Source organism: Lonchura striata, chromosome 8 (assembly GCF_046129695.1).
Source record: "Lonchura striata isolate bLonStr1 chromosome 8, bLonStr1.mat, whole genome shotgun sequence".
Classification (NCBI taxonomy): Eukaryota; Metazoa; Chordata; class Aves; order Passeriformes; family Estrildidae; genus Lonchura; species Lonchura striata.
Genome location: NC_134610.1, coordinates 341211 through 365150, shown reverse-complemented (window position 1 = coordinate 365150; position 23940 = coordinate 341211). Strand labels below are relative to the sequence as shown.

The 23940-nt window shown below is 38.2% G+C and overlaps 1 protein-coding gene across 4 annotated transcripts in view; it reads right to left on the bottom strand.

Moving 5' to 3' along the window:
* Window positions 1-13472, bottom strand: part of BAZ2B (bromodomain adjacent to zinc finger domain 2B) — a 112625-nt gene extending 99153 nt beyond the window's left edge. The window contains exon 1 of one of the 4 annotated variants that reach the window (XM_077784848.1): window positions 13367-13472. The gene's annotated coding sequence lies outside the window, so the exon portion shown is untranslated. The other 3 variants (XM_077784849.1, XM_077784847.1, XM_021543458.2) reach the window with 3 other exon arrangements.
* Window positions 13473-23940: the final 10468 nt, after the last annotated feature.

Here is a 23940-nt window from a genome sequence, read left to right as displayed (position 1 = left end):
CACCAAAACAATAAACTACAAGATATTACTGGAAGTTGAAAGTGTAATGCAAGTTAGCAAACTTACCTAAGTTGAAATACAATTGATAATTAGGTATGAGCTATGGGCTCTGCTGTCAGGATTCTCCACTCCCCCTATTCCTTTGGTCTTACTGAAGCAAAGGTATGAATCTTGGCCACATACACAAGGGGGAAAGAAAAGCCAAATAACCCTGTGAATTATACTCAGAAAATAGAGTGTAAAAATAAGGAACTACTGGTAGTCATAGTTTTTTACTTCAAACCATTCGTATGTATTACATGCATTATACTAGCATCATTCTAGTACAAAAGCACTGCACTAGACATTCTGCTAGGTTCTTGCAAGTTGAGAAGCTAACAGCAGCCTGAAGATGCTATAATGGGTACCTATTTGAAAATCTAGATCTTGTGTTTCAAAATATTTTTCTTCTGCTTCCCTACTCTTTCTGTGCAAAAATAAGCTTACAAGTATTTTATTCTGCTCTGTGAGCTTTCAAGTTCAGGATAAGGAACACAGTTTTGACAAGATAACCTAGGAATCTGTAAAAGGAAGTTGATTGTCCACAGATTAAAAGAGAAAATACTGTAAATAAAATGCCTTAAATCTGAGTAGAAAGGACCACTACAAGGTATAACAAGACAAGAGCAAGCTAGAAAGTCTGAATTAACTGCTTCTAAGAAGAATATCCCTGACTTTTCAGCTCCTAAAGGCTGGAACTCAAACTCAAAAATGAAACTTCCACCACTGCTTAGCACTAATTTAACTTTGCTACTAATGGAATTCAAAGTACATCTAAGAACATTAAGATAAATGCTACACATTTTTTTAAACATTGCCCTAAGTATCAACTAATATCCAAGTATCTCAGACAAGAAATATTGAATCAGATTAGTAAAAATCCACAATGGAAAAGTTGTTTTGTTGTTAACAAGCTGCATTTAATTAGAAGGAAAGATGGTCAAGACATAAGTTTGTTCTAAAACTCACTTTTGGTTTGATATCTACAGATCACTGATCATTTGACCTCTGCCTTTTGCTTTATGGCTCATAAAAAAAAACAGAACAGGAAAGCAAGCAACAGGCAAGTTGAAAATTAATCATCCTGAGGCCATACACTTTTAAAAATACAACTTCTGATTATTTCATTGATTTTTATATATAAAATCATCTATTTACAAGGAAAAAACATTAAGAAAAGGAACTTAAATGGCTTGCTTAAGAAACTAAGCTTCTCTTCAGGTCCTGTAGAAATTGCAGTCTTACACTTCTGCTGTTCAGAATTAAATTTTACTGATCTTATGGCACCTGACTTCTGTTCTACCAGTGAAAACATACTGAAACCTGTTTTTCAGCAATTCTATGACAACATATATTCTAGCACCCACAACAGTTAATTACTGCCACATGCTTATATAAGCCAGTATGATTTCTATTACAACAAAAGCAGCTATCTATGCAGGCTTTTTAGTATCTGACAAACAAGTCTGACTCTTGATAATCTAGTTTACAATTTACAGGATGGCAGTGAATCTTCTTCATCACTGAAATCCAGCCCACAATATGTGGCAGGGGGTGGGAGGGCAGGTGGAGGAGGCCAGACACCTCACTTGCCTTAAAAAACAGCTATGACTATATCTTTTAAAACCTTGTATTTTTCACTTGCATTTTACTACATAAGTAGTAGTCCTGAAAAAAGGAAGCAATAAAAGCTAGTCTTGCTTTTATTAATCAAACAGCAATCAGCTGTCTGTAAGTCATCCATGTGACACATGCACACAATCCATTTCACAGGGCACTGGTACGTTCACAGACTTCAGTTCTGAAAAACCCTCAACTAAAATGAAAGCTCTGGAAAATTGTGTATTATTATGTGCATGCATTTCATAAATGTAAATGCTTGTTCTCTCATGTGATAATGCACTGGAAAGATAACAAATTAGCACGACTTGTGCTAGACTATCTGTGCACCCTCAATAAGAAATAATGCGCACATGGGAATGATTCTAAGGTATTTTCACCAACAGGAATTACAGAATTACAGAGGTATTTATTGCTTGTAGTTACAGATGTAAACATCATTCTAGTCACGTTACTTAAAAGTGACCAATATTTTCTAATTGAAATCATACTGAATTTATTCTGAGAACAAAATTTTGATCCAAAGAAAGTAAAATTTAGTATCCACTATCTGCATTCTACTGCACATGTACAAGGTTCCATGCAAAAGCTTTTTACTACAAGTCTTCTCATGTGCTACTTTTGAGGTGGCTGAAAAAATTCTCCCATAAGCAGCATTCCTACGATGGCCCTCTGCATTTTCCTACTGCCATAAACCAGACCAGAGGAAATACAAGTCCACTTCAATAACCCACTTGGCAAGAACAATGTTGACAGCACATATATTTGTTGGACAGTGGGCACACACTGAGGAATCATAGAACTGTTTGGGGCACTGGTGAAATAACACTAATAGAACTGTAGAACTTTACTGTTGAGTATCTAGCTTACTTTCAATTATGTCTGAAATGACAAACAGAAGTTACGGCATGGAATGGACAGGCACATAAACAAATAGGTGAACATGACACACAGTCCTAAAATTTTACGTGTTGACAACAGGTATTTGAAGGGAAAGAGACATATGAAGCAAAAAAAGTAACTCAGTGTTACAAAAAGATCCCACTTACATGCATCTCAAATGTCTCCTAGAACATATAACACAGATCATTCCTTAAGACGATTGCTCATCTATTTATTTTAAAGACATTGCAAGGTATAAAAAAATACCACAATTATAAAAATTAAGCATTTAGAGGCCAAGAAATCTTTTTAAAGTGATTGTCCACACTTGTTTTAACATAGTCTTTACACTATTCACAAATCTCTCAGAACACGTGATTCATTTCCATGACCGCAAAAAAGACTGCAGGCTACATTTGAACACTGCTCTGTATGAACTACTTACATCAACACAATAAACTTTCCAATATGCTGTATATCTATAACATCTTAACTGCTAATACTGAAAATTTACTAACATCTGCAAGCGTCAAAAGATTATAGATTTACCTCAAAAATAACCAGAAACAGGTTGACATACAGAAACATTTCCCAAAAAACAGGCAAGTATTTCAAGCTGCTCTGAATCTTTCTCTCCTATAAATAAAAAGAAAATGACACAGCATAACCTGTTCCTTTCAGTTCCCAATACCAGGCAAAAAAGGGCATTTTATAAATGACTGCACTTACTGGTGCACTTAACATTAGTTTTAACCTAAAGTGAGAGCAAGTTCCTTCCTACCCTGCATGCCCTTTGACTGTTTCTTTGTATAATGAAGACACTGCTTTTTGCAAATCATAAAAAAACTAGTTCAAAACTAACCCTCTGGAACCGCTACTCCCCATTTTTGTTCAAAAATACATTTGGTTCCATGAAGACAACTGGCTATACCCTCTAAGCCTTAAAGGGGAAAAATCAGGCCTGAAAAGCACTTCTAGAAAAGAAGGAAAGAGAACTGCAGAAAAATATAGTGCTAATACCACAGTTAAAGGGTGAACAATAAAAGACCCCTACTACGACTGTTGTCAGTTTAGTAATATATTCCTTCCATATTCATTTTTTCTCTTTTCTGAAATTTACTGCTCCAAACATTCTTATATGCATTAAATGGCAAGTATATAACTATTAAAGCCCTTTAGATATTTTTTATTTGGCAAGTTGTTGGCAAGTTAGAACAAACAAAAACGACATGAAAAACACCAAACAGAAAGACTCCAGTATGTCATCAAAATGAGGCATACCCATTTTGTGTTCAAATCTACGCCCATTCTAAAACCCTATCCTCCAAATCCTCCATCACGTTTAAGGTATGGCTAAATCCAAGTGCACTCTCTACTAAGCTGCCGGAAAGATAATAATTGTTGGAATGTATTGCTGTGATTTTTTTCAATAATCCACAGTATTTCACTGCTTTTTAATCAAGACTTGGGATGTCAACTTCCTTCCCATTTCTCACGCTTTCTTTGGGACAGTAGCTTTTTTACACGGTCTACGTTGACAACACAATGAAAAAATTCAATCACTGTCTGCTGTTAATCAAGTGTCAGTGATTAATAAGAGGAGGGTGGGTGTGTAATCACCTAATATCAGAATATCCTGCATTGGAGGAGACCCACAAGGATCACTGAATACAACCCCGGCCCTGCCCAAGATAACCCGCAATCCCACCCTGACCCCAAGAGAAGTGTCCAAACGCTCCTGGAGCTCTAGCAGCCTTGGGGCTGCGAACATTTCCTGGGGAGCCTGTCCAGTGCCCAACAACCCTCTGAGGACAGAACCTTTTTCTGATATCCAACCTAAACCCACCCCTGATACAGCTACAGCTGTTCCCTCAGGTCCTGTCCTTAATCATAGAGAGCAGAAATCAGAGCTGTCCCTTTACTCCCCTTCATGAGGAAGCTGCAGACCCCAATGAGATCTGACCTCAGTTTCCTGTTCTCCAGACAGAACGAACCAGGAGACCTCAGCCATTCCACATGGCTTCCCCTTCAAACCCTTAACAATTTACTTCTTTAGACTGCTGTGTAAGGTAATTTCACTGAAAGAGCCAAAATGGGAGCGTCTATTGTTTCTAATATTAGACTTGATAACTAAAAGCACACAAAACCTCAAACAGGAATTCTCCTTGCTGCTTTGAAAGCTCTTACAATCGTGCTATGAAGAAATTGTTTCTGGCATTACAACTGTTGTAGAGGTTGGGTCCCCCCAGGGACCTATTGAGCACCCTTTCACCCCACTTCTCTCCTAAACCACACAGTTGTAGTCTTGGTTACCTCTGATCTAGCTCTTTCTTCAACATTGAAAAGAAGCAGTGAGGTGCTAAGGGTAACTCCAAAAAAGAAAAAATGATCAAAGATGTGATGGAAAAATACTGGTTTGCATTTCTCAAAGTTTATCCTTTTTTCAATTGCTGTAACTACTCAGAGCTGTAGGGAGTGATAACATCTTTTATTAAATCAACTGATACAGCTTGAAAAACTAGACTCTATCAGACACATATATTTTTTTGATATTTTTATCTCACTGACTAGCACAGTAAGAAACCTCCCTTAATGGCTTCCCATTTTCCTGCATCCATATATATGAAGTAAGAACTTATTTTAAACTTTCTTCAGCAATACTTTCTATTTACATGCCAGCTTATAAATTAGTAACAAATTAATAAGTTACAACGTACTGGATCAAAAGATGTATGGAGAGCAGGAATTTCAGGCTCCCTTTTACTCCCAGAAGAACTAAGGATGTTAGGGAAACTGACTTTTTTTTTTTTTACTTTTATTGTCAAAAATATATTACTCCTTATAAAAGTTCCAGTCACTAGGGCAAACAAAAATACAGAAAAGTTATCAGACTATTCTGTATAAGCTTGATTTCTAACTGAAAAGGAAAACTGAATGTGGGGAGATCAACTTTACATCACAGCTTATATACATATATCAATAACTAATATTTCTAAGTAGGTACTTTTCACATCATAATAATAAGCATACCTTTATGAGAGTACAGTCATTCCTAATACATCTATTATTTTCTCCATGGGATACTCAACAAGACTGCTTACTTTTATTTTACAATACCTTCATTTTGTGTAATACAATTGCACTTTATACTTCTTGGCTTTCCCCCAAAACCACTGGGTATACAATGCATGGGAAAAGAAAAAATCAACTACAGTGTTAGCAAGGTAACATTCATTAAATCTAACAAGGATTTCCTATTCAGAACAATAAATGTTACAAAACAACTACATAACAAGATTTCATGTTTAAGATGTATGTCACTGCTCACCCTTACACCTTGTTTCTTCAAAGCTCGGAGTTTAACAGTTTATTCAGCATTTAGTTAAAAATAAATATTTAATACAGAGGTTGTTCTACAATGCAAGCACAGTTAAAATGAAAGGCCTCTGTGGCTACAGCGACCAGATTTCAAATGCAGGTAGATCAATAAAAAAGAAAGCTCAAGCACAGTCTCCATGTGTGAGTAGAATGGTTTATAATAGCTTGCAAACGACTATGCAGTTGCTGTAACCAGCTCCTCTTAAATTATGAATATGCAACCAATTCATGTTAAAGCCAAATCCCAGCACCATTTTTACAGGGAAATCCTAGTAGTTTTTTGCTTGTTCCACATGTTAGCTCTGTTAAGGCTATATACAAACAGCAGTAACTTTGGAACAAATAGGACCAAACTATTTGCATTTCATTACCAAGTCCATTAGCCCAGCAAGGGTTGTCAATCTTTAGAACTCCCCTACAACCGCACAGGCAATAGAACAATGATCTCCAAGCCGAAAAAAAAAACCTCCACAGCAGACACACAAGCCCCTTTGCCAAGCTTTTGCTTCAGCCAATCAGCCTGTCTGCCATGACCTGCTTGAAGGCTTGCATCAAGCTTCAAACACTTTAAAACATCCATCATAAAAAGGAAGACAGGACACTGAATTATACAGTATTAACCTCCAAGGTTTGCATACAAAGATGTAAGATTTATTTATGTCCTAGCACGTTAAGAGCTTCAGCACACTGTTCTTTACCACAAACTAGCTGCCAATTTGATGAACCTCTCTGCCCTGAGCAGTACAGTGTCTTTGATTAATGAGTGCATGCTTGTGGAAAAGTGCAAGAACAAGAAATGGAGCAAAATCCACAATGATGTCCCTGTGCACCGATGGACCACTGCAATCATTTTTGTCCAACTGGCTTCCTGTTTTAGAAAGACTGAGGGCTGAGGAGGGGGTTGTGGAATTATTTTGCTGATTATACTCTGATACTACATATCACTCTTCTACCAGATACCTGGTAAAATGCACTGCATTGTTTATGAAAGAATCTTTCAGCATTGGAAAAACATTTAACTCATTAACACAAATCAATTAATAAATAGGGTCACAATCTAAAAACATTATCTGTGTACTCAGTGAAGAAAAAAATACGCTCCCGAAGATTTCAAGGTTTTAGCTTCTAATCCAAAAGACTAAGGACTGAGGTTCAAGTTCAAGAACAGCTAGGCAGATTATTTTGTGCCTTTAAATTACTGTATTAAATATTCTAAAGAATATCTACCTTATACTTCCTGTAATTTACAGGAATAAGAAATCACCAGTAGGGTTCATCATTACTCAAAAAATGAACATCTTTCATTATCCTTTCCAGAGCAGAACTAAGTTCAGTGTGAGGCTCCAAAAAGACAACGGTATTATCAGTCACTCTATTATTTTTAAGCCTACCCAAGCCTTTCCCAAGGCTTTATACTGTAAACATTGGTGGTGACAAATACTTAAATTTAGCAGTCTTACTAATTAGTAATGTAAAGCGTCCATCAGGTAGAACAATTTTCAGGTAGTTTTTCTTTACATTTTAAGTCGTTTGAATTTTAAGGGTTTGGGTGATTCCTCCCTCAGCAGCTAGAAAAATCTCTGCAATCTCTTTTTGCAAACTACCGAGGCTTAACCCATTCAGCTCTTTACAATGCCTGACCTACATCAAGTGAAAGGCATCTTATGTCCTTTAAACACAGAAAACAAGACATTCAGGAGGCCCTGAAGGACATGGGTAGCAAGGTAAAAGGAGCGATTTCACATTAAAGGCAACAGGCATCATATAGACACCGACAAGCCCAGCACATCTTTTCCTAAATTTCAGAGATTATGTCTGAGAGATCATCTGTCACTAAGCAAGGTTTTAAAATGCATACTTGTTTTGATATTGGTCTTTTTTCCAATGATCTTTTATAGAAGATATTCTATAAAAAGAGAAGGAACTGGTATTAGGAATTGTGTCAAATACATAAATTAATTATGTTAAACTAAGCTGGGAAAACCCTTGTATCCTTTCTTCCTTGTTGTTACATTAAAAAAAAGTGAAATAAGCATTAAGACCTCCTCATACTCCAAGAGTTTCTTTCTGGTGTCTCAAGATCTAGCATCTCATGAAATGCTAACACCACAAAATAAATCTTAATTTCTCTTCCCCAAAAAGAAACAAAAAAATCTATTTTATACCATAAAATTACTACCTTTATTATTTATTTCCATTTAAATCTCAGAGGAACTTTTGTATTGGACTTTAAAAAAGTAACTTGTTTTTTTCTTTTTAAGGAATGGCTCAAGTCCCGGGCATATATAACAGCAAATTTAGGACAGTAAAGAGCTTAAACACTAAAGAACTTGAATAAGAACACAGCTAATAGGTGAAACTATGTGCTACCTGGACTATATGTTCTAAATACCTCTTTTCCACTTAAAATTGTATGATAAAGAAACAAAAAAATGGCAGAATACTGCATCTTGCCTGGCCCTTCTGCAGAAGCTGAATGAATACATGGTCCCAGTTTTGTTTAATGACTACATGCTGCATTCTGCTTACCTACCCATAGCAATTACTCTGAAGGCTAACAAACCACGGAAGCATTTCTGTTTTCGAGGAAACAACTACCCAGCACACTACAGATTAAAGTCACTGAAGACAGCTCTTCCTTCATCGTCTACCACCAACTACTTGAGATGTTGGTAAAACACTAAACCCTTCAAGAGTCCTTATCTCTGTAACAGTGAAACTAATACTGTTCTGCCCTCATAAAGACCTAAGAAAGACAAACTAAAAAACTAGTAAGAATCTACTGTTTTCCTCAGACAAATCTTCTGGTGATTCCTTGCTGGTTTGTTTGTTGCGCTTTACAGTACAAATGGTATTAACATAAAAATGTAGTAGCATAAGAAAAAAATCTTTAAAAGCATAGTCGTCAGTTTAAAAAAGGATGTTTCATTTCCTTCTCTTCCCCAGTGGGGAAGATCATCTGTACCTAGATTCTGAATACTGCATAATGTTCTTCAATACAAACTTTCCATTTCTATAAAACACGTTGACCAACACATACTTACTAGATTTTGTCTACATTCAGATTGTTGTAAACTATCAAACAAATACAAAAATCGCTGCTTACCTTGACAACTGTTTCAGTGTTCCTTGTGGTGGCAATTAACAATCACAAACTAGTTTACAATGTAGTATGACATAATTCACTGAGTGTACTGTAGTAAAACTACAGTATTAACTCAGAAGTTGATCCACACTTGGGAGAACATTGGAAGACTATGGGAATCTTCCTTGGGCCAAATTATCTACATGATGAAAACACTAAGTATCACTCTTAGCACTCTATTGGAATAGTCTATTTTAAAAATATTTAAAAATCAAACAAAAAAGCTCCATTCCACCATTTTTTACACTTTTGAGTTTTCTTTAAAGATACGTCTACATTAAGAGTCTCAGAGACAGATCATAATAAAGGGATCTGAACACAGAATGTTCACACAGTGAAATTCTTCATATGCCAGAGGGAGAGGTGAGGAAGGGTGTAGGAAACTGCATTGTTGGTTATACCTCCCAACAGTCAAGATCTCCTATTCCCAAATATGCCATTATAAGAAAATTATAGAATAGCAGTGAAGTATTCCTTCCCCTCATTCTGGGATATGAGACGGGGTGCACAAGCTTCATTTTATTTGCAACTCTGATATTCCACATCTTGCACAGGAACAGAAAAGTAGCAACAAAGACCTTAACAATTGCAGATCAAGCTGGGAGGGACTGTTCTACTTGAATTCAATGACACCACTAATGGCTTCTTAGCAGTTTCATAAAATCAACCAGCTGTCAAATCGATGCATCAGAAGGAACAGTTATGCACTCCCATAAGAAAAAGCAACACATTAGGATGTTTTACAAAACATCTGCTCCTTTACAATGCAGTTCTACAATAAACGTGCAAACAAAGAAAAAAAGAAAAAGGGCAACAGGACCTGTAAAGAAAGGCTTCTATTACCTTCTTATTTACATTTTAACTGTCTCCCAAAAAGAGAAAAAAAGCCAGTCTAGTAGAACTTTCTTCTTAACATAAGGTCAACATAAAGATTAAACAAATATACTACAGCAGTCAACCAATGCTCTTTCCCTCCATGATATAAAGATATTGTCAGTTAACCTTTTGAAAACACAAAACGTTTTATTACAGGTTCAAGAAAATCCAGTATTTTCACCAAAAGGTATGAAGTATGTATTTAGTTTTTTTCCCTCTCACACTACTCAAGAAAATTTACAGTGGCACTGACAACCTACATGAATCTTAAAAACAATTACCTTTTTGTGGGAACACAGACCTGTAAGGAACCCAGCACAGTGGAATTTAGTTTAAGAAAATAATTTGGATGAGAAATACCAGTATGTCATCGTTTAGGACTGGTATTCTCCAATTCAGTGCTCCCACTGAAACCACGTGCTGCTCATTCGTTCCCTCCCCTTCTTCAGGACGGGGAGGAGAATTGGAGGCACAAAAGGTAAAGGTCATGGACTGGGATAAGAACAATTTACCTGGAAACAGCAGTGAGATAAGAAAACGAATAGTAATAACAACAATACATGACAGAGACTACAAAAAAGCGTCCAAAGATTCACACGGAAACAACAATACCCTAGGTTCACTTGGAAGAGAGCCCTTCTCTCCCCAAAAGGAATAGTGTGCCTTGCCTGCCCTTCCCTACCCTCAACGAACAGAGGTAAGGTGGTCCGAACTACTGGGTCCCATCCATGCTCCTCCTGGCTGCTGCAAAAATGAACCCTGTCATGGCTGGAACTAGAACAGGGTATCACAATTCCAGTTTATTTTCATTACACAACAGTCACAAAACCTTATACTGTGCCATCCAGAACAGACTTTGGATCAGGAATGAAAAGGAAACAATACCTGATCCTCAAAAGAATTTTTTTTTACTTTTCAGAGAGTTCTGTTTATGAACAACTTCATCACAACCTGATATGAATATTCCCCTCACTTACAAGAATTGGTACAACCTATGATTAAACCAGCAACAAGCAATACCTGCTTGAAGCAAACATAGAATTTCTTGAACACTGAAGGTTCCTTAACAATTCCTATTGCCTTCTCTACATATACTTTACAAAAATTACCTTGGCTATCATTTTCTTAACATTATACAGTTTACTGATTTTGCAGAGTTTTGACAAAAAATGTATGTAGTTCATTATGAAATGTCAAAGCTATACTGCCATTTTCAGAAATTGCTTATCCTTTGATGCTCACTATTTATAACCAATCCAGTCTTCTAGACCTTCACTGCTGTACATGCTTTCAACTGTTTAAACGTTTTCATTTACTCAGCATTCACACAGGAAATAGCAAATCCAGCCTCACTTTCTAATGCATTTAGGAAAGAAAAATAAAGTAAGCATCTGACATTTGTTCTAACGTAACCCTAAGGCTACTTCAAGTACCGTACTCAATACTGAGTCGAATAGAAAGTCTTGATGTACAAACAGCTATTGCTATTACTTTGTATGTTAACTGTTGTCAATATTTTCCCCAATCCTGAAGACAAAGAAAATGTGAATTACATACAAGTAGTTTCACGTTCTCCATAGTCTGAATTTAAATATGGAGCATGTCAAACAAGCATAGAAAGAATAGAAAAACGAAACTTTTCCTACAACAATTACTCCTTACCAATTACATGTTTCATAAAGTCATGTGACCAGAAAAACTTTCCTGAGATTTTAAAAAAAGCAATTGACAACGAAAGTAACATGTTGAACAATACCTTTTATTGTTCTCTCTTTCACAACAACTGATGCAGAACTTGTAGTCAGAGGAAAAGAGATTTGTTGCTGGGTTTTGAGTAAGGAGTTGTAGGGTTGGTTCTTTCAATGAGTTTAGTATAGTTACTACACTTAGCCACACACATTATACAGTACCTGGAACACAACCCAAACTACATGTAATATTTATAGGTACTTTCCAGATGGAACCTTTTAATAATATACCTTAATAAGTTCATTGCTTCCAAACATACCTCCAAGTCTGTAATTTAAAAATGGAGGTCTGTTTAGCCATGTTCCCCATGCCAAGAAGACACTGTTTATTTCTCAGGCAGGATTCTGTACCAAGTGTTTCACATAAACGTCACATCAGATTAATACTTTCCATAAACAAAACCAATGCAGATCTCCAGATAAATTGTTATTTAACATAGTAACTTCAGAACGGTTTTTTTAAATAACCAAACAGTTAAGCATTCCGAAGGCCAGGGCAGGAGAAAAAAAAAAAAAGGGCGGGGGGGTGGGGGGCACAATTGTTTTCCTGATATGAAACCAGACACCAGATAAAGAAGCATATTCACAGTGTCCCCTGTACGTGCGCGCTCAACTAGGAACCTTTCTCTTTAAAGCGCGGTTTACAACACGTTAGATCAGGGATTCCAGGGGAAAGCACAGAGTCTTGGACAAAAATTCCCTTAAACTTTACATGACGTCACTATCTGTCCCTTATAAACTTTAATGCTTATCCAGAAGTGCTTTCAGGTTTTCTACTCATTCCCTCCTAAAAGAGGCGGTCAGACTTTGGAATAAAAATTTGCCCAAGATGGCGAAAGGCTTGTTGTTTAGAGGGCAGAAAAATGGAGGATATTGTAATATACACAAAGGGATAAATTTCAACAACTCAGCCCAACGCTGCAGCTGCTTGTTTCTCTTTACAAGGACGGGACACGCACAAAGCCGCGGACAGAGGGGGCCCGCAGCGAGCCGGGTGTGCGGAGCGGCGCCCGCTCCCGGCCCGCGCCGCGCCGCGCCGCGCCGCGCCCCGCGGAAGGGAGGGAGGGAGGGAGCGCGGGAGCGCCTGCTCACCGCGCTCGGGAGCGGAGGCTGCGCGGGGCGGAGGGCCGCCCGCGGAGGGGCATCGCCCACTCCGACCGCTGCCCCGCGACTGCTCCGCGCAGCCCCGCCTCGCGCCCGCCCTGACAGCCCCGGCCGAGGGGAGCGAGGCAGCGCCCGCCGCCAAGAGAGGAGCGGGGCGGGAGGGCCGCCGCGAGCGGAGCGTACCACACAGCGCCACACAAAAGAGCCGCCCGGTGGCCGCTAGCAGCCGCCGCGCCGCCTCGGAGGCTGCGGGCGTCTGTCGGCAGAGACGTGACCGGCGCCGCCCGGCCAAGGCACGGGCGTGTGGCCATGAGCAAAGTTTAAAATCGCTCCGAACGCGGCCGTCCCGTCTGCAGACACCCCGGCCCCGACCCTTCCCCGGGACTCACCTCCACGCAGCCACTCCGCCTCCCGCCCGCAGCCCTGCCCGGGCAGGGCCCCGCAGCGGGACTCGCGCTCGGCCCACACAACAAAGGGGCGATACGCACCGCCGGGGACGCGGCCGGCGAGGCGGGCGCTACTCGGGTTCGGGAGCCTCGGCGCGGCAGAACACCATCCCAGCCCAGCCGCTCACCGCCGAAGCTCCGCCGCTCGGTGCGCGGGGCGCGCGGCTCTCGCTCTCCCGCTCTCTCCCCTCCGCGGTGCGGGCGGCGCGCGCCGGGCCGGCCCTTCCCGGCGCTCCCCGGAGCCGGGCGGGGGCGCGCGCGGGCGGCGGCGCGCGCGGCGGCCGCCCCCAGCCGGCGGGACCCCGGAGGGGGTCGCGGACCCCGCGCCCCGGTGACGTCACCGCCGGCGCTCCCCACGGGGCCGGCGGCGTGGCCGGGCCGACGGCGGGATCGCGGATCTCGCTGTGGGACCCGCGGGGAAAAGCTCCGAACAGCCCACGTTCTTCACACCACGACGGAAACTTCCAGCCCGCCTTGGATCATTTTTTAATGATGACTTTATCGGTCGGGCGAGAAACAAAGTTGCCCGCCTTTAGAACCTACAGATTAAGTTCAGGTTAAAAAAATTAATAAAGCAACAATAGAATCTGTGCTGTAAACAACTGACGTCTACGAAACAAAAAAATAAGGTGATCCACTTCTAAAAGAGGAGACATTTTAAAGAAGCAACGTTCAACTTTTGAGTTCTTGAAGTACTCGATAAATTAAAGTAAAGAAAGCAACAAGGGTGGCGGAATTAAATTAAAATCAAGAGGAAGTATTAACAGTATTAACACTCATCAGCTATTGACACAAGAATTAAAATTAAAAATAAATTAAAGTAAAATTAAAACTACATTTTTAAAATACAAATCTCGTCTTGCCTGAAACAACCCATAGAGGTTGTTTGTTGAAAATTAAAAGCTGTGCTTCCCTACACCAACCCTTCACAGGACACACATGGTATCCTCCTTTTATATTTTTTTTCTTTCTTTGGCATAGTCTCAAACTCAAGCAGGGTTAAAGTACAGTGCAAGAACCCAATGACTGCTCCTTACAAACCATAGCACTATAAAGTTAAACCACAGTGCAATGAAGAAAATCCAAGTGATTTCAGTATGAGTTGGTAAAAACATACTTGCAGAATTCAAGAATATGTGCAGCTTGTTAACCTTATTAAATACTACATATAACCATTTTAGGAATCAACAATATTTCTAAATAAAGTCGATCTATGCATAAAGAAATATGCACATATAGAAAGATGCCATTGTCTTCTGTTTCCTCTTCAGTCACTGGCTGCGATTTTAATTGTGCTGGAGGATCTTCATTAGTATTAACACATGGGGAGATTTCACAAAGCTGCTTCATTAGGGGGAAAAAAAAAGCCTGGCAGACTAGGTTTTTTTGCATGCAACGAGAATGTCAGCCTTACCTCGGTCATTTGTAACATAATAAGTGCAAGCACAATGATTGCAGTGCAGGAGCTTTGGGGGAAGGGCAAAAACACTGCCTAATACCGATATGAGGAAAAAAAGCTTCTCATTACACAGTAAAATTTATGCTAAAAATTAGTGAAGATGATGTCTCGTGAGACTCATGCTAAATACATTAATATACTGATATGTTTTTAATTATGATTTTTGTACAAGGCTATTTCATTCCAAGGATTCACATCATCCAGCAGCAAAGGTTTCCTAGCATTTATTGATTTTTTTTTTTTTTTTTTTTTTTTTTTTTTTTTTTTTTTTTTGGTCCACCACATTCCCGGAATACAGATTTTAATCATTTCACTACAACACACTCAGTAATTTAGTTAAAAAATTGAAGCTTCCATCCAGAAACGCATTTAATTTCAATGACACACAATTTCTTTTAGCAGCAAACTGTCTCAACAGTAAAAGCTGGCCTAAGGTTCAAATACATAATTTAGTCCCAAATTCTCCATGCTCTGCATTCCTTTGAAGCTATAATTTGACTAACTACCTAATAACTGTAATAAGGACAACGATTTCCTTATAATATAGTATTAACCCACATTTAATTAACTCAGAGACTGAGCTCTGTACATGTTTGATTGGGTCAGCGCCTCTCTAACCTCAAAACTTACCAATAATGGTCTAAAAAACAGTGTGGGGTAAGAACTAGTACAGATAGTATAAACAGCTGCTTTGCTCAGAATGTTATCCATCAAAAGTTCACATATTTTTCAATGCAACAACACTGTCAGTCATGAGAAAATAGAGTTTTGTAAGGGGAAACAAACATTAGATTTAGATAATTCATTATCAGATTTACTGGATGTTTGGTGCATATTTAATATTGCTGCTTGTAACATTTAAAAGAAATTCTAATAATAATAGAAATTGTATTATTACAACCTCTATAAATAACCATAGTAATTTTTTGTTGTTGTTAGTAAGAGGAACTATAGTATCTTGTGACAAATAAAAATGTGTATATGTTTGGACAATGTGATGTAATCTTTATTTTCTGTAATGCTCAGCAGAACAGAATTTAATCTGTGAGCACAGAACAACAGGTCCCAACACATATTTCTCTTCACAAAGTTCAGTCAACCATCCAAATTTACACTACTGGGTTATATTTGTCATCAAAATATGAAAAATAACTTTCTCATTGTGCCGAATATTAATTTGGTTTTTGGTCAACTATTTAATGTAGTCTTAGGTAGCTATGTAATATTTTATAGTCTACACCAAAATATGTTTATAAAGTTACAGTTTTTCCACCAGTCACAAACAAATCAGTTTTACTACTGCAAAACGTACCAAGGTTTTAAAAACATATTGCAATTTCTTTGTTTTAATATGCTTATTCAACAAAAGCTGTTGTTAGTGGACATTACTGATGCATTTAAAGTGATTAACTATTACATCAGAAAGATCCCTAGCTTTCAAATTTGGCTGTTCTCCCTCAGGCAGTATGAAAGATAGAATTCTCAATTTTAAAAAATGCAAATTCAAACTGTAGCACATATACTACAAAACCAGGATTCTTTTTTCTTTTGCTTCCTTTTAATGATGAATTATTTACAAATACAGTTAGCCTTTGCATTTTCAGGCTTCCAGTGTAAATACTATTAAAAAATACACCACACTAGAGTTCTGTAGTTCCCTTAGTATTTTCTGCTATGCTTTTTGACCCTATCATCATAATTTTTTAAACTAGCTGCATGCACCAATGCATTCATAATCTTAACTGCTGAATTGGGAGAAAAAAAGAATAAAATAAGCACCGTATTTACAGACATGTAACCTCACATTTGAATAACTACACTGCTGTCACAAGGGCCATTTACATACCATGCGAAAATGTCTGGAAGGTCAAATCCAAAATTCCCGTGGGACCACAGAGAAAGAGTTCACTGTAATGATCTCTCCAGAGGCACAGACAGTTTAAGAGGTTTCTCTCTTCAGCACCTCTATGCACAGGCTAGCAGCACAGGTTTACAGCCCTTCCTTTGTAGCAATCCAGTTGTTTGTGAGGCTACACAATATTTCCAAGCCGTGATCTTGTAACAGGATCTGTTCTAGACAGACCTTCTAATACACCTAAACAAACAAAAAGTCTTTGAAAGTATTTTATAAGGCTATGCAGTATTCACTAAGGACTAGAAACTATATTATAAAATTCTCCTAACAGGTGGTCTGTACACTATTTGTGAAGCATGCATTTTATTATCATAGAATATATTAAAACTGATTTACCACACTGTAAGGACCAGCGGAATGTTATCATCAATCAAAAATATCATTTTTACAAGGCTAGTAGGGCTAGTCCATCCCCCAATAAAGGGTTGAAATAGTTAGCATTTAATTAATACTATTAATTAAAAAAATTAAAAGTTTGATTTTCATAAAAACCTGAATATATCATTCAATTGTGATGATCAATCTGTTTTTAAAACATTACATTCAAAAATATTGCAAAGCCTTTTTGCTGAATTTGTGTTCAGGAGGTTCATTGTCATCACAGATACTTGTAAGCATTTGCAGAGATTATGCTACCACTCTCTGACAGCTATTTCTACAATTTAGCATGTCTAAGTATCCCTGGCTTTATGCTCTTATACACATGGTTTTATTATGCCATCCTGGAGTGGTCAAATGAGTATCTACTTCTACTGCAATGAATGAGGGTCGAGGTACAAAAGGCCAACGAATCTTTAAAAACATAAAAAGTATAAAACTAATTTAATATTTCTGCAACTGGATTGATATGTTCACTACTAAGTTGCTTTCATTAAGAAATGCTGTGTAATTGTTGAAAGTCAGTGTTTAGGGAAATTTTGTTTTAAAGTTTTGCAAAGGTGCTGAACTAAATTAATCCACAGAGCAGTCACAACTGCTGACTGCTGTGCAGAAAACACAGATTTGAAGTACCAAAGTAAGAACTTCTGAAGGACGGAAAAGAATCTAGCCTGCGAGAATCTAGACTTCACACATTCTTAAAAGTCTAGAAATCTTCCTTAAGGATCTTCTGCATCAGCCTATGTTACAGACAACTTACCAAATACACTGCATAGGAAGTGCACTCTTCTTAGAACACATCTCACTGGGAGAGAGGTGAAAGCAGCTATGTGTTATTTCTCTTCACTCATAAATTGTTAAAAGATACTTCTGCTCATCTTAAATGATAGAGAAATCTGTGATCTGTTCTGCCAATCCCATTTCAGCAGTCTCTCATACCCCAACCTTGCCTTCCATAGCTCCTCCAGCATCTCTTTCATGTCTATGATCAAAAATAGTATTTTTATTAACCAATTAAATCTCTAAAAGTGAGAAATGCCAGCTCAATCTAAACAATTAAAATACTAACCCTTTGAAAGTAGAGAGATAAAAAAAATGTTCTTCACTAGGTCCCTTCTGTACTGACATTACTCTTAAATTTTACAGTTAAAATATCTGGCTCTGACTTGTACTCAGAGCCAATGTTGGATTTTAAATACAAGGGTGCTTTCAACTGCCAGTTGTTTGGGACATATATCCAGGATGTTATATTTACCCTTGGAATGAATGAAAAACAAGGTAATTGTAAATGTTACAGTCAGGCAATAAATTACCTCTACATTAGAAAATACTTAGGTTTTTCTGTTTGACTGGAAAAGCACCAACCTCATTGACAACAATGTTAGCAAATAAGGTATGGAAAATCTCTGATTACCATGACAGCTCACATTGTTCTATCAAAATCTTTGCAAATTAAAGTGTCTAAAAGACATACATAAAAACAAAAGAATCAGGGATTAGTTTCGTATATTTTTTTTCACTAGGTGCTTTAGAAGAACTGAAGCAAGGAAATACTAACTTGCAAATTGTTAATTGTTAAATACTAACTTGCAAAAAGTTAGTTTTTATCTTCTTCCAAAAAATTGATGCTTTTTACTATTTAGGCATATTTGGCATTTTCCCTTCCCTGTGTCAGTCTACAAAATACCTTATGTAACAACTTGGTTAATTTTCTTATACCTACAAAAGTCTCTTCTTATGGACCAAAACTACGGTTAGTTTTCTCTGATCAAAGGATGTCGTGTGGGGCTTTTTTCCCCTGTTGCTTCTTTAACCACAAGGATGCAAAAAGGCCTACCTCAAAATTTAGTGTAGATCTGTAGTAATTGCACCCAAGAGTGAAAAGAAGCTCTTTCAGGGTGGAACACAACTGCTGTTACATAGCAGACAAGACTACACAATAGTTTAGGAGAGGAAGCGATGGCATCTCTTATCAAACTACATTTAAGCAGGAAGTAATCTTATGTAATTAACCAACTTGGAACTGGCCAGGTCACAAGGATTAAGAGCTCTTGCAAAAATTTCAGCACAATCTTAGTTAATTGCCCATGAACTTAATTTAAAATACAGCATATTATTACTGAATATATAGTGCTGTATGCACCAAAAAGACCTGTGGAAAATTATTTTGTCAGTATACACATTTTCAGGTTGCATATAGGCTATTAATGATGTTGTCTTTAGTGTACTTTTAATAATTTTATCCATAAAACACCATCCAGTTGGCTACCTTTAAGGCTACATCGAAGTTATGCATATTGTCTAGGTGATTTTTATATATTAAAACAGAATAATGCAGAACACCAATACTGTGACAGAACAAAGATTTTTTGGTTGGTTGGGTGGTTGGGTTCCTGGCTTTTTCTTTTTTTTTTAAAGAGACACATGCTGTTCAAGTTTTATTTAATTAAAGTCTCATATACCTGCACAGCCAAGGCAGAACCTGGTTTTGCTTACACAGTTCAGATTCTTCAGCTTCTAGCTCTTCTCGTAGTTTATCCTTATTGTGTTTGCAACGTTCCTAAAGAAATTATAAACACATTTCTATATTTTAAGACCTCGGTGATGCATCCATAAACCAGAAAATATGTCAAACAGAGCCAAGATTACTGCAAAAAAAAAAAACAAAAAAACAAACAAACAAACAAACAAACAAAAAAAAAAAAACCAAAAAAAAAAACAAACCTAAGCTGGAGGATAAATGCACTAACACTTCAGCCATTGAGTTAATTACTTTTACAACAATGCCACTAATTGAAGGAAATACAGAGGACACAGGTCTAATGTCCAAGAATGTCCTTAGCCTAACAGAATCAACCCATTAGTATATTTAATTTCCCCCACCAACATCATAAATGCTATTCTAAATGAGAGCTATTTTTAAAGGTAAAATATACAAAGGCCCTTGAAAGTTACATTCATACATTGCCTTATGAACAGTAACTCTTAAATTAAAAAAATACTAATGATTATGTCCTTTTTATGGACAAGGATTGAGATAGACAGAACTAAGAGCTGAAATCATAAGCTTATGATTCTAAATCCTGTGAAGTTCCGCCTTCCAATTATTAGAAAAAAGCTTCTTAGAAATAGTTTTGAACCATGATTAGTTGTATATGTTGATAAAGAAATACGCATTCCCTAAACTAATAGTTTTCTAGGAATTTATAATAATACAGTTTGTCAGAGAGTTCAGAGATCATATTCCCAAGTGCAATACTATTGCCATTAAAAAAAAGTGATTATTTTATCACCATGTCTTCAGAATCTCTTGCTAATCTGTTGTTTCTTATTCTGAGCACATTTTCTGCATCATCTGCTTGATGTCACATCTTTTTGCACTATCTTAGAACCCTCAGAACATTATCACCATTGCATGTCACAACATAACCCAAATAAAGATCAGGCTTCTTTCAGGACTACAGAAAGCTGAACTATGGATCTAGAGAGTATTATTGCAACTATCTGAATATGAATCTGAATATTTTTTAGTGTTTCTGAAAAGACTGCAACATGTAGTATGGAAATCTCATGCTGTTTTTTGCTGTTTTTTACATAAGTAACTAACATTTCTTTGCAGGAAAGCAAGCATGAAAAGGACCTTTTCCATACTACTGAAAATTCTAAACACCCTACATTTATTGTTATATATTTGGGGATATCTTAGGCCAAAAAAAAAGTAACAAAAAGCTACTTAATGTAACTAGAATAGTAGAAATCGGGCATTTGTGTGTTTCCTGTACCTTTTCCTTTCTCTCCCTCCACATTATATTAACTTTCTTTGTTTGAAAGCTAAAAATGCATAAACTTATTACTATCCACTACAGAGAGCTCTATGACAAAGCCACCTAAATCACTTCCTGGCATAGTAAAATGACTGATTTGTGTTTCTGTGAAAACTCGTAAGAATTATCATAAGTGGGAAAGGTGTATCGTGTTTGAACTTTTTATGACTATAACAAGTACTATTCTCAAATTATGTAATTCCAAATTTTAGCTTCTGAAAATTCAAGTTTCTGATCACATTTTGATCATAGAAATCAATAAAGATCACTTGGATGCTTCTTGTGTTATTGTTTTAACATAAACAGATAAATTTTTAAAAAGCCAGAAACATTCAATGTCTAGTCTTGAATGTCTACATCAACTCATACTCAGCAGATATAAATACATCTGCATTTTATGCATCGCATAAAAGATTGCGTATGTTCATGAAGTGCAAGAGTTAAAAATAACCTCAGTGCTTTTCCCAGGATTTTTAGCAGACTATACATACTTAATTCAATATTATTTCCTGTTGTACTTTAGCAGTTTAGGAAAAATTTTAATCAGATATTAAAAAAAAAATAAATTGGAAAGGGCAAATAGTGGACTACTCTAATGGTATTCCTCCGTGGCAAGACCCTGCATCTTTTCTCTGACTTCACCATATTAATGGCCCTCGGCCCACACTCGGCTGTGGCTGTAATTTCCATGAGCTGAAGACAGCGCACACATCGGAGCCGAGCCGGCTGTTGACAGCGTCACACCTCAGAGGAGAAGCTGCTCGCCAGAGAGCGCTCCGGACCTCCACGCCCGCCGAGCCCAGGGCGGCTCCAGCCGCGCACTGCCCCAGGGCTCTGAGGGCAGCGCGGCGGAGCGTCCCCGCCCGGTGCCCTCAGGGGACCCAGAGCCGGCCCGGCCGAGGCTGCCCGGCTGCCCGAGGCTGCCCGACGCCGTTCCGCGCGCCCTCGGGCCGCCGCAGCCCGCACCGAGCCCGTGAGGGAAGGACGCTGGCTTGCCGTGAGGGCCTGCACCGGGGCCCTGCCTGCAGGTGAGCAGGAATGGCCTGCGCTGGGGCCCGGCTGCGAGGGCAGACATGGCCTCACAGCCCGGTTGCCCAGCAAGGCAGCTCGGACAGGTGGCCTCGGATTTAGCAGACCCTGCCTTTTGGAGTTTGTGCTCCCTCTGCCAGACTAGCTGCAGACTGAAGCCCTTGAGTCCAAGTCACATCCTGGTTATTAAATTATATCTCTAAGTTGGTTTTTGCTCATACAAATTTGACTGGAGGTGACCCCATGCTCAACTGCAGTGGTTTATTGCACCATTAAATTTTTTCACCTACTTCACTGGCAAGGATTCTTCTTCAAAGAAGGCAGATAGGTGTACTTGCTTCTTAAAAGACTGTGCTTTGTGAAAGCACTATGAAAAAGCTGGAGTAATGGCAAAGAATTATTAAAAAGGCTTGATCTCTACTTGATGCACTATCTGCTCTCAAAAATCAGTGTTGGTAGAGGCAGTGTAACAAGATTTTCCAGCGCTGAACATTGTTTAAGAGTAAGAGCAAACTTCCTACAACAGGCAATTTTCCACTGCAGACTAACCTGAAATGCTCTCATTCTGTATACTTCAGTGCACACAGAAGACAGAGACAAATTCTGTAGATGCTGATGAGCGCAAGAGAGAAGATCAAGGTAAGTCTCAGACAACTTGAAGAGGTAACTGAATAGTATCATTATAGTTCTTGATTCAAGAGGTCTAGATGATGTCAGGGAAACTGCTAGTAAAGAATTCCCATAGTTATATTTGAAACCTATCATTAAGCAAGTCTTCAATACTGTCAAAAGTATATGCTTCTGCTGTTAGACCTTGAGTTATGCATTATTTTTTACTAATATTTTTCCAGTCTCTGTTGATTAGTTATTAAGTTACTTCTTACGGTTGTCTGAGACTTACCTTGATCTCCTCAGTTGTGGTCACCAGTGTCTATAGATTTCTTGGCTGTCTTCTATGTGCACTGAAAGTAATGGAACCAAAATAAGTTGGGGGGTGAGGGGGTGCAGGTTCCTTGGCCTAGCCAGACTAAGCTTCCTATACAATTTGAAGAAGTTGAGAAATAAGGCTTTTTGTTCTCAAGTCTAAATATTAGTTGTATTTCAACTAGGACTAAGTTGAAATCCCAGCACAACTAGTGCACTAAACAGCTTAGGTCTTGAAAGTTTGGCTGATGCAGTCAGCCCTGGAAATTAAATCTTCCACACCTGCCCATATGTTCTTAATTTGAGTGGACATGAATTATGAATTAGTGTTCATGACATCCCCTTTAATCTGATCTGTTTGAACTGTCATCACATTCTGTTGTTTCAGTTATATGGAATCACAGAATGGTTTGAGTGAGAGATCATTTAATTCCTATGAATGTTAAGATGTATACAGAATAGTAAGTGCAGCCACTCAAAATTCCAGATTTTTTGTCAGTGTTTGAAAATCCACACCAGAGGACAGTACTGGGGTTGCTTATATGCATAAGGGCTTCCTCACAAAAGAAAGCTACACATTGATGTGTACGTCTAAGAACACTGCAGGGCAGTAGGGATTTGGATGGCCAAAAAAGAGGCATTTGGCTACCTAAATTCTGGGTGGCAGGTATAAAACAAGAAAGAAGGAAAGAACAGACTTTTGGAGGGGAGCAGAGAAAATCGACAACATTGATTCGTATTCTATCAGTTTAAATTTTTCAGAAAACTGAATAGACAAAAATCTAAGATTTATCTTTCTGAAAGGGGCTACAAAATTGACAGCTAATTAAATGTCACTCATCCATGAAGCTGAACAGGCCTAAGGACTGAAAATTAACATATTATAGGAATAAACCTGTAGTACTTTATGGGCCTTACATTTTACTATTACAACAAAAAAATATTTTCAAGACTGCACAGACAAGCTCTCTGATCTAAGAATAAACATGACTAAAACTCATGTGTGGCATCAGTTCGGCCTCTTTGTTCTCATGAGCTTATTATTCTAGTGTAGTTTGGTGGGGTTTTAGGGCAGTAGACAAAGGAGGCAGTTATCTATGCAATTCCTGAGCCAGTTGCTGCAGAAGTTGGACCACAAAATGAATGAGATATTAAGTTGTCACTCTTTAAGTT